Raw genomic sequence first — 12,139 nt, 5'->3', positions numbered from 1 at the left:
TTTTTTTGTTACGAATGCAACTTTTTTCTTATACTTTATTTAAATTTTTTCAACCTTGATCTGTGCAGATCACATTCGGCAGGTAAAATGATATCCTTTCTGGATTTCAATACATTAGCATTTATCAAAATGCCTGAAAGTAAAATCAGTAATTATTTGGTGGTAATGTTTTCAATGATCACACAGGACAAAGGTGAGACTACAATGTTGCAGGCCTGTGTTTTTAACATGTATCCAGTATTGTTAGCTAGACGTATTGTCTATGTTAATCTTCCAGATTGTTTTTATTAGCAAACCTCCCAGATCTCTTGGATGTGGTAAGGTCATTATTTCCAGTAATTTACTACCTTGTATTTAAGCTGTTGTGTCTCCCCCAGACAGAATGTTTTGCTGTAGGTAATGATTTCTTTATTTGCTGAGTGTCACAAGTAGTTTTACAGGAACTGGTCTGTGCAAGTTTTCGTATGTCTCCATGTTATCTGCTCATTGAAGCTAAAGAACTGATGGAGAAGTGCTTTCTACTGACACGTCAAACTGCATTCTGACTGCCATCTGATCTGCACAAAGCCAGGCTGACTAGTTTAATGGCTATGGGCACCTTAAAGCTACGTACACACGTGCAATGGTTCTCATCCGATAATCGGCTCGGCCAATATCGGACGAGAAGTTGGCGTGTGTAGAGTGCTCATTGTCCATCTTCCAAACGACCGTCCTGGCGGATCCACGGACGATGGACGACGAATGATCTTAATGGAAGTGAAGGGGGAGAGAGCGCAGTGGGGTGTCGTTCTCCCTTTCTCCTCTCCATAGAGTGTAATGTATGTACAGCACTCGTTCATGCATCGTGCAGTCAATACAAGTGATACAAGATCCTTTCCTACGACAATTATTGCACGTGTGTACATAACCAAAGTCTGGCCATGAATGAGCTAACGTATCCATGCAATTCCACAGTTATGGGAAGTGGGTTAGTGTACTACTTCTTCACATTAATGGAGAGTGCAGGTACCTTCGGCGCTTGCTTGATGTTTGTGGGAGAGCTTCCCAGGCCCTGTGGTCATTTGCTTTTCCTTAAGCTGCGTACACACATGCAATTTTTGTCGTTGGAAAGGATCTTTCACGATCCTTTCCAACGAGAAAGGACTACACGATGCATGAACGTTCTGCTCTATGGAGAGGGGAGGGGGAGAACGACGGAGCGGCACCCTGCTGCGCGCTCTCCCCCTTCCCTTGCATTAGGATCGCTCGTCGTTCATCGTTCATGGATCCGCCAGGACGGATCCACGGACGATGAACGACGCCGACTGTACACACGCCAGATTCTCGCCCGATATATGCCGATTATCGGGCGAGAAAAATCTGACGTGTGTACGCAGCTTTAGAGGGAGTCTCTCACCAGTATATCTCCCAAACCAGTACTTATTGAACCGGCTTCATTTGGTTTGTGAGGAGAGGGATCTGTCTGGTTTCATTTGGGTGGGTCAGAGTAATTCAGTCTTCTCTCAAGAGCTTTGTGCCCTGGGGGCATCAGGGAAGTGACGCCCTTCACAGGAGGTCTTATCACGCCCTAGTGCACATTTTTTTTTAGTTTAGTGTTCTTGCTCTGCTTGAAATGTTTATTGGCTTTTCAACATATTTCCTCCTTTTATTTATAGTAAAAGAGATAACTCCTTTCAGAGATAACCCCTGCTTGTTAAATATATGTTTTCATGGCTTGACTTGGACATACAAGACACAAGACATGAGGCTGATTTACTAAAGAAGGTAAGAATCTTTACTCACAAAAAAAAAAAAAAAAAAAAAAAAGACGAATTGCAGATTCTTAACTTTTTCACTACATAGAGATCTGCCTGTATATGGCATAGGTATAGATACAAACAATACATTGTTTAGCGTTGTGAGGTATTTAAGGCCAAATGTAGTGGGTATTTACCAGCATCTGTACTTGGGGAAGAGATTAAAAGGCCTGGATAAGGCTGTGAGTAATTGTGCTGCAGATTTGCAACACTTTTTTTGGAATTTAGGTACAGAGTGTGTTGAATAGAATGTGAGGGCCACAACAAATAAAAAAAGGGGACCAATGAGATTGTTACCTCCACCTAAACTTCACTGAAATTTAATTTATAGTATATACAAAAGTTAGAATTTTGGATGAGTCGGCTGGCTTTCTTTTAGGGTGAAGAGCTGATCATCCAAATGGTTGCTGATACTTTGCCAGGAAAATCAACATGCTAGCCTTTACACAGAGCTGTAAGGCTATGTACACACGTGCAATAATTATCGTTGGAAACGAACAACTAACGATCGATCTTCTGATAATCGTTAAAAAAAAAAAGTGAACAACGACTGACCAACGATGACAATGAAGGACGAATCTCACTGGTAAGGAACACCATCCCGGTGGTTCTGATGGCGATAATGGTTCGCTATCTTTTGTATGTATGGTCGTTCAGAAATTGTGAATGTTTCTGTGGTACACTTTCTCCGGTACACAACACTTCTTGCATCGCTCAAATGATTGTATATAGTGTGGGGACATTATTGGTGGATTATATTTAAACGATCATATCGTTACAGCATGTACAGAATCTTGCACTATACGATAGGTCAAATTAATCATTAATCTGTCGTTAATCTGTAATTTTAAGTAGCCTTTACGTAGCCTTTACGTAGTGTACGTAGCCTTAGTCTGAACCTGTAGCAGTTTTATCTACATCAAGCTGCCAGCTTTCCACCCGAATGTCCTATCATAGTTTATATTTATTGGGGGTATTGTTACCCACTTTGTGGGTGGACAGTGTTTTACATGGTTAAAGATGGTCAGTTCTATGTGATTTATGGTGCTTGAATGACTAAGATTGTTGGTTGCACAATGTTTATGGTTATGGTTTATGAGTTAACAAAGTTAAATTCTATTTAAACCCCAATAAAGGACTATGGCCAAAACTTTTTCTCATTCTTGTGTCTGGAGTTTTTATGGATTTTGAGGTGAGGTGAAAGAGGGCATGTACAATTCCATGGGTGGGTCTAACACTCTATCCCTTTCCCAGGACAGGATTTGGTTGTGCAGAACCTGCCAAATCCCAATAAAAAGGAACTGGAGTTGGAGCCTGAGGCCATGTATTGCTTAGGTAGACAGAGCGATGAGAGACAGAAGGAGGGGTCCGACTAACCCATGTGGATGTGAATACTCAGGTGTGACATCCAAACAGGGTTTTGAGCACAGACTCTGGGACGAAAGAGGGAAGCACTCCTATTCCAGAGGCTACAAAATAAATCAAGATACTTTTGCCTGTTTGGCCTTTGTTTAGTTTGCTGTCTTAAGTTTTTTTTTTTTGTTAACATTCTGCTGAAGAAAAGCAAAATTTGATTATCTTACTGTATGCTGATCAAAACTATATTTGCAATCAATAAACAACACATTTTTGTACTGTACAGCTGTATCTTGTGTGATTCAAAATGATTGTGGGGGAAGACACTATAGCCCATTGCAAAAATATCTTCTTGCAAGAAGACACTCTTCTCTGTATTCCACAAGAATCTTTCTTGAAGTGATGACTTTATCCTCACCTATGCACCACTGGCATATGGGTAAGGTAAGTATAATTCTACAATTTGTTTCCTTTTCAGGTAATATTTTTTCTTACTTAGTGAAGTTATTAATAAATGGGGATGGGGCCTAGAAAGTTTGTTAAAAGGGTGCTTAAACTTTGGGGAAGCATTTTTATTTCATCTGTGTTGCATTTACTGAGGTTTATCTTCACTAACCATCATTGGGAGAACCACAAAACCATCATTGGGAGAACCACAAAGCAAACTAATCATTCCAATATCAGCCACCAACAGCAGTATCCAAAAATTAAAAAAAAAGGTTTTGGTTTTACTAACACCTTAATAGATGAAAATTCTTATATCATATTTTCTGTACATGGTTGAAAAAAAGGGCTTCAGTTATTTTGAGTGACATGGAATGCTTGAATGGTGTGGGCCACATAAACAGAACAGAACATTTAAGTGTCTTTTAATAACAGTATTTAGTGTTACACTGAATAACATAAATTGCAGTTTAAGTACCAAAAAAACCTATGATCAAAGGTAATGTCCCAAATATAATAACAGATTAAATATTAAAAGTTTTTTTAAGTGCAGTATAAAAAAAAATAAAAACTCTTTATGTGCCTTATAAACCATTATTTATAATTTGCCATCCAGCTGACTGCCCGTTTTTAAAGTTGCACATTCGCCAAAGGGTATGAAAGGGTAAAAGATCAAAAAATAGTAAAAGATCAAATAGAAGATACCAGTTCTTATCAATTAAATCTTCTTTTTACATACCACTGATGCAAGGTTACATTGGAGACATACAGTACAGTGGTCTATTAGTTTTTCTTCCCACACCTGCCTACATATCAGATAACTGGATTTCAAAGATGAATTTAATCAAACATTTCTGTGATTGCATCTAAGTCATGCCAGTTATGTACTCAAGGGCTATAGCATACCAGACAGTGGTGATGCTGGCCACTTATGGCTCAAAAACCAAAATTCCCTACACTGAGCATTAAAAAGGTAAGGTAGCAAAAAATTATCATTGGGTAACATTTTGTTCTCCTTGGTTGGTGATTTTATAATAGGAGATACATCAGAGAGGCTACAAATGATATATGATTTATTTATTATTGTTTTCTCATAGGTAAGTTTACTCTGAAGTTTTTACATGTGCCCATTCTAATGAAAAATGTGCTTTAGTAGCTCAAATGTCGATGTATATGCCACCATCCAATTAAAGATAGGGAAAACACACACAATCTCAGGGAAAACAGGCAGACAAAATAATAACTCACATACTATTTCTATTCAAATATTTAGAATATAAACAGGTATTTATTTTTGCCTGAGTATTCTTAAGTATAAACCTTAGGCACATAAAGCAGCTGTCCCTGCTAACTTTTAAAACAGTTATCATAGCAATGGACAATTTTAATATTAAGGTATTTTGTACCTTTGAATTAGTAACTTGGCCTCAAATGATCTTTTGTGAAATATATTTGATCACCAGTAGATGGCGCTGTGTCCTTGTGTGACATGTATAACAAACTCATGACTCTTCTCCCCCAAGGTAAGTATTTGCTACACACTTTACATGAGAACACAGACCTTCTACTGGTATGACCTGACTATAAACTGAAATTCTTTTTTTTTAATGGCATTTTAAAAGGGAAAAAAAACTGGGTTTATACTTGAGTATATATAAATGTATACGTACAGGTTCAACTTTAAGGGAAGGTCTTCTATATTATTAAAATGGGTACAAATTCAGTTTGGAAACTTGCATATTAGTGTAATCTTGATAAACTCTAGTTGACAGTTTTCATGAAGTCATACATTTATTGTGAAAATAACTTATAAAAGTTTCTTCTTTTCTACAGGCAGATTGTATGAAGATTACAGTTACAGTCTGCATATTGTTCATTGACCATAATGAGCTTTTTGTCTTGCACATTAATCTACATAAAAATGGTAATAAGTGATATTTTGAACAGTGTCAGAATTGTGGAGTTATCAACAATCAGCCAACCGATCCAGGGAACCATCATCATAATGACTTAGGGCAATAGTCACTCAGGCAACATTTCATAATTATGGCTGAAACAAGCAGATCATGACGAGAACAGCACACAGACCTCTTTGTTAATGCACAACACATTGTTGTGTGAAAACCACAGCTCTCCATCACGTAAAGATCTTAGAATGTCCTGATTTGCTTTTCTATATTTATATGTGTTCACCCTCATTTTGAACTAGTAGCCTTTAAATGTGAAAGTACACATTTTACTGGTAAACATTACTGTTATATTATGATGCTAGGAAACTTTTGGTACAGGCTTCCTCTTTCTGTGCTTTCTGCCAATAAATAAACTGTAAAAACTGAACCTCAAATTTCTACCAAATACAGAACTGAGAAAAACAAGAATATATATTGCTGTGTATAAACTATGCAAATCTATACAAACTGATTGTATTGTACATATTTACAGAACAAAAACATACAAATGAGAGACATTTCTTGTTGGAGTATACACACATGTTAATGTGTATGAACTGTCTATTGGGCAAGTGTGTACATGTGTGACAGGGATTTTAGGTTGTATTATCCATTGACTATAGAATTGAGGTAGATTGCTCTATGTAAATCCCTCAATATAATAGGGGTAGGTAAAGCAACAATATAATGGTGAATGTATTCATTCCCACATTTGCCCAAGAATATTTTGCTGTGTGTCTACAGCTACTGACAAGGCGGTTGGACATAGTATATGTGTCAACAGCTGCACTGATGAGACAGATGCACCATATGTCTGTACATGAACAGACTTGTTCAACAGCTGAAATGCTCAGTATAACCTTTACAGCTTCGTGCACAAAATACACTTAAGTTGAAAAACAGTGTGAAACACACAAAAATAAACTGAAACATAAGGTCATGAACACACACTTGTTTGGATGCAGTTGCTTTTTCCAGTAATCAAACAATGATCTCAATGCTGGATACACCCAGATGATGCATATGGGCTACTGTAGTTAGTGCAGAAACCTCTGCTTCCAGACTACTATGCTAAATACAAAGACAAAAAGTAACGTTCTGTCTAAACAAATTTCTGTGTATGCAGAGATTTTTTTATTTTAAATTTATGTGGATCTCCTGTAATCTCCTATGTACCACTGTCTCCTTTGCTTGTTGAGTGCTAAGGTTGTGATGGAAACATTCACTTATCTCTAGACCTCAACAGCGGCTCCTTTGGTTTGGTTTTGGGAGGGTACCTTTATAGTGAGCATGATTAGGAGGACCTATTAATAAGAGATCAGAAGGTAATGCCCCTGGTCAAGTGCAAATGCTTTGCCCAGTTTTCCAATCTGTATTGGTAGTATTCACCCTTAGGCAAGCCCCATCTAAGGCTGGGTATACATGTGCAATAAGTGTCAGTGGAAAGGATCTTTGCTTTCATTACGATCGTTCGTCGTCCATCGTCCATGGATCAGCCAGGACGGTCGTTGTGACGATGGACGAGTGGTGCTGTACACACGCCAGATTTTCGACTGATATCAGCCAAGAGCCGATTATCTGACGAGAACCAATGGACATGTGTACGCAGCCTTAGCCTCAGGAGGCTAGTTGCATTGTCCCAGGACTGGGTTGCCCCCAGAATTTGTACACACAAACAATGACATCAAGAATTATCTGGTGACCATGAAACCACCTAGTCTCACAGGACCAGAGGTAATTACAATGTGTGAGATGACTCCAAAGGTCTGGTAAAAACAAGTCCAGGTAATGAGGCCAAAAATAATACACAGAAAGGCAGAAGTCCAATCATTTATTCCAATGGGTTCAAATGATTCTAGTAGAGGAAGAACAAACCAGAAGTCAAACACAGTAATTTAGTCAGCCAGGCAGATAATCCATGGAGTCAGAGAAATCATGGTTGAGAAGTCAGGCAGAAGTACAGACATCAAGCAAAGGATTGTTCAAACAGTATGGTGGTCAGCAACCGATAACCAGGAACCTAAAAAAACTAGCAATTAGTACAACTGTATGCTCTTAACTTCCCTAGCCCTTTCCTACTTTATCCATAACTAATAGGCAATCTCTAGACTGTAAACTGACAATGTGATATGTGTCCGCTATAATGATTGTACCTTGGCATATAATGGTATTGTTAGATGTTATTTTATACTTTACAATATATTTTTGTATGTATTTATTGAAATATTATTATTGAGGCAAATAGGTTTCCAATTAATTCACCAATTCTTAGCGGGGCATTTATTTTTAAGATAGACTGGTGCTGGGCATATTATCCCTTATGTAGTTTTCATTATCTTTGCGAAAAATAGGACAGATTTTATGGCATTATTAGGGTCTGGAATTAAGCATTGTCCATTATTAAACTACAGATTACAAGATTGGATAAGAAGATCCATCTGTTATCTTACACTGGAACCATTTGTTGCCTTTATTCTTTAAAATATGTCATGCATTATCTGAATTAGTATAACAGTTGTCAGTATGTCAGTTGCCTTTTGACGTTTTTATCATCTTTAAATATATATTACAAACACTCAATCATTTTTCTGGATCCTACAGAAAGGATCCTGTGCATTTTAGGATCCAAGGTGTTACACCCCTGTCATGATGCCTGGGAAAAACAAACAACCATTGTTGGCATAAAGAGAAAACCGGTAAAACAGCTGTTCATTTAGTATTGTAGTGAAGTGGTGTAATCACTTCCATAGTGAAAGATAGACTGCAGCACTCCATAATTGCCAACAGAATGTTTAAACAAGTAAATAAAACAAAAAAAAAAACCATAGAAATGTTTTCTGATTTGTTTCACATGTGTCTTGTGAGGGTATTATGATCAAAGTTGTGTTTCCTGAATTGTTGACATTTACTTAAAACTAAAACTTCTGGCACATGACACTCTACAAAGTTTATTCAGTATGTTCGGAAATATATAAGAAGGCAAGACAGATATATAATTTATGGGACATGATGTTCTTTTAAAGCATGTATTCTATTTATTATTGAGTTTATATTGTTCCTTTAATTAAATAAGTAGAATGTTTCCTAAAGTAACCCTTCAAAATAAAAATACAAAAAAAAGTAGTACAATCAGAATGGTCTGAGATTAGGCCATAGCAGCAGAGACTGCAATCTGCTTCAGATATGTGCAAGGACCTCTAAGTGCATGTTTGTCAAACTTTATTTTTTTAAAGTGCCAGCCATTTTAATCAAATCTCAAGTTCTGCAACCAGGGATCACTAAAGTATAATACACTCTGGTATATTAAACTGAAGAAGGTTTCCTGGTATTTTAAAAATGTAGTCTGTAATCTTTATGTTATCCTTATCTTTAATTGCCAAGTGTCCCAGATCTTGTGAGAAAGTCTAGGATTTTAGACAGACACAGGATTGAGGACACCGATTGACAGCAGATTTTGAGTTCTGGACCCAACACTGCAGTTATGCTGGAACTGTTGAGTGTAGTGATCTGCTGTGTGATAGCAACAGCTCAGGTCCAGCATCAGGAAAACCGTGAACTTTTGTTCTCCCATTTGCACCAATATTACCATTATCATTGGTTCCTAAGTCACACTCTAAACAAATACCAAAATCCAGTTACTATGTGATTTACAAGTCTTGTACTAATACAAAAGCAAAATAAAAAACTTGATGTTGGGCAGGGCGGTGTCTCAGAGGTTAGCACGCTGCCATTTGCAGCGCAGGGTCCCAGGTTCAAATCTCAGCCCGGACGCTATCTGCATATAATTTGCAAGTGTCCCTGTGTTTGCCTGGGTTTCCTCCAACATTCCAAAAACATGCAGTTATATTAATTGGCTTCCCCCTTAAATTGACCTTAAACTGTGTTAAAGACATTTGACTATAATAAGGACATTAGATTGCGAGCCTTTGAGGGACAGTTAGTGACATGACTGTGGACTATGTAAAGCGCTGTGTAATATGTCGGCACAATATAAAAACTGTGCAATAATAAAAATGACCATATATGGTTTAACCTATCCTAACTGATCCCATTTCTCCTTCATTTGTATGAACACATGCTTTCCCTCTCAGACACTGCAAACACTGTCAATCCAAAAAGGGCTAAATGGGACAAGGGGTCAACTGTGAATCAGCGGTGACAATCCCTGCAACATTTTTCCAAACAGCTGTAGTGCAAGCGGGCAGAACCTACATGAGAGAGACAACTCTGCTCTGAATTCAGTAGGGATCCAGCATTGTTGCCACATCTTTACGGGACGCTGTATTAAGTGGACTTTACTAGCAGGCTTAACATAAATATGTGGGACTTAAGCTGCGTACACACGTGCAATTATAGTCGTTGGAAAGGATCTTTCACGATCCTTTCCAATGACTAAGCACTGCACGATGCATGAACGAGTGCTGTACATACACCACCATTCTGCTTTATGCAGAGGGGAGGGAGAGAACAATGGAGCGGCACGCTCTTACCCTTCCCTTGCATTAGGATCGTTCGTAGTCCATCGTCCATGGATCCGCCAGGATGGTTGTTCAGTCGATGGACGCTGTACACATGCCAGATTCTCGTCTGATATCAGCCCTGAGGCGATTATCGGGCGAGAACCATTGGACATGTGTACGTAGGTTTATTCCTTCTCAGGCGCTACCATCTTTTTTCTTCTTTTCCTGGCTGGGCCGGGATGACATAACTGCTGCACAGGATTGCCGAAGTTCTGTCAGTCCCCGCAACCGCAATGGAAGTGAGAATGTACAGCTGAATGATTTTGACAGCCAGCTTGATTTTGACAGACAGGTTAAGAATGCTTACTGCAGTCCCTCCTTGCAATAAAGCCCTGGTTGATCACAAAACTATAAAATGTAATTTAATCTCGCTTTAAGGTAGGCTCAGATAATGTGTTAATTCTTTGCTTTGTGGGCAAAAAAGGCTATGTTGTACAAGTTTATTTTCTAAAATAAAATACATTTTGCCCTGAGGTTTTTATGTCTCAATATTCCTTGCAGTAATTTTTTCTATGTACCCCATATTTTGCCTAAGACAACATAGTATAGGTAAAAAGGTGTAACATTACACGCCATACACAATCAAGGGGCACGCAATTTATTATCCAGTGCACTGCTTTCTTCTTCTCGAGCCCCTCAAGGTGTACCTCCTAAATATTTCAAATGTTGCCAATTATGCTGTATCCTCACAATATGTTGTTTGTATATAAAATGCTTTATTTAGGAAACATATTTGTGTGCAAACAGGACTGATAGTCATTAATTTCTGACAGAAAATATTATGAAAAATATAGAGTCCCTGAAAGAGAGAGGAAGCATCTCTTTAGGTAACCATAAAAAAATGTACACTTAATAATTTGTTTCTTTTTTGTTCTTTAAATCTGATAGTTTCTCTTTGGTGTTTCTGGACAAAATACAGACATGTTTGCCCACAAAGAAAGCCACTTATTTATTCCAGTGGAATTTCCTGCTTGTTTTTCCATAAGGGTCCTAGCTTCAAACACTTCTATTCATAGCACCTTGGGTCCTGGCTAGCCTGAGAAAGAAATCTCATACACTAGAAAGAAAAATATTAACCACTACAATGTAATATATGAACATTAAACTCTGAATACAATGCTCTCAATTTCAAAGGGCAGGCAATTATCTAGCTATAATGTCAATTTAATGTTTGTAAAGATTAGCCTAGAAACTTTGTTAATATGCTCAAAATTGTATATTATCTAGTAATAATGGTGGAAATAGTACATAATTAGGTAATAGCGGCAAACATGGGTGCAGCTCATGCAGTATGTAGACTGATGTAGAAAGGAGACAGGACAGATATTACTACAATGCTTTGATGGAACTAAGGTTATGTGCACATGTAAGATCGCTGTTCCAGGGATTGATCTGTTACGTCTTTTCTAGTGACAGATGTACAAATGAGCACTGTACACACAGCACTCTTCTGTTCAATGAAGAGGGGAGGGGGAAGATGAGCGAGCCTCACCCTGCTCTGCTCTCCTCTATTGGGAATGAATGAACAGCAGTCATTCCCGATCAGTCATTCATTGATCCTTCAGGATGGATCGATGACTGTTGCTGGGGGCTCGCTGTACACCTGCATTCTTTTTGCCTGGGATGAGCATGATCATTTGTCTTGGGTGTTGATTTGATGATGTGTGTGATTGTGATGTGATTTGATGTGTGTATGAAACCACTCCAGCATACACGCCAGTATAGCCAACCTTTCAACACATGGGCTTCATCTCACTGAAATGACAATGAATAATAAAAGTTTTATCTAGTAATAATATATATACAAATGAAGACTAATCTTAGTGTAATATACAATATTTTGCTTTGGAAGTTTTACCGAAGCTTTACAGCTTTGTTTAGGGTTGTTCTTGGCAGCCCCTTTTTGCCACACTGTCTTGCCAAAAGTCATATCATGACTTTATGAATTAGGAAACAGTATATGAATGCTCATTGCTACTCACTGGAACAACAAATAAAATGTATACATATATCAGTGTAAAGCATGACAAAGAGGCTGCATAACACCAAATGACGTGACAATAGAAGCCAAATG

The 12,139-nt window shown here is 38.0% G+C and overlaps 1 long non-coding RNA gene across 3 annotated transcripts; it reads left to right on the top strand.

The window, feature by feature from the left end:
- The first annotated feature begins 1,212 nt into the window (after positions 1-1,212).
- Positions 1,213-10,538, top strand: LOC140323852 (uncharacterized). 3 transcript variants are annotated; one of them, XR_011919451.1, is made up of 3 exons: positions 1,220-1,764; positions 2,176-3,596; positions 5,430-10,538. It is a non-coding gene; the product is annotated as an uncharacterized lncRNA (long non-coding RNA). The 3 variants fall into 3 exon arrangements; XR_011919452.1 differs by having other exon boundaries at positions 1,236-2,382; positions 3,439-3,596; XR_011919450.1 differs by having other exon boundaries at positions 1,213-3,596.
- Positions 10,539-12,139: the final 1,601 nt, after the last annotated feature.

Source organism: Pyxicephalus adspersus, chromosome 2 (genome assembly GCF_032062135.1).
Source record: "Pyxicephalus adspersus chromosome 2, UCB_Pads_2.0, whole genome shotgun sequence".
NCBI lineage: Eukaryota > Metazoa > Chordata > Amphibia > Anura > Pyxicephalidae > Pyxicephalus > Pyxicephalus adspersus.
The sequence above is the reverse complement of the archived record's forward strand: the minus strand, read 5'-3'. Positions and strand labels throughout refer to the sequence as shown.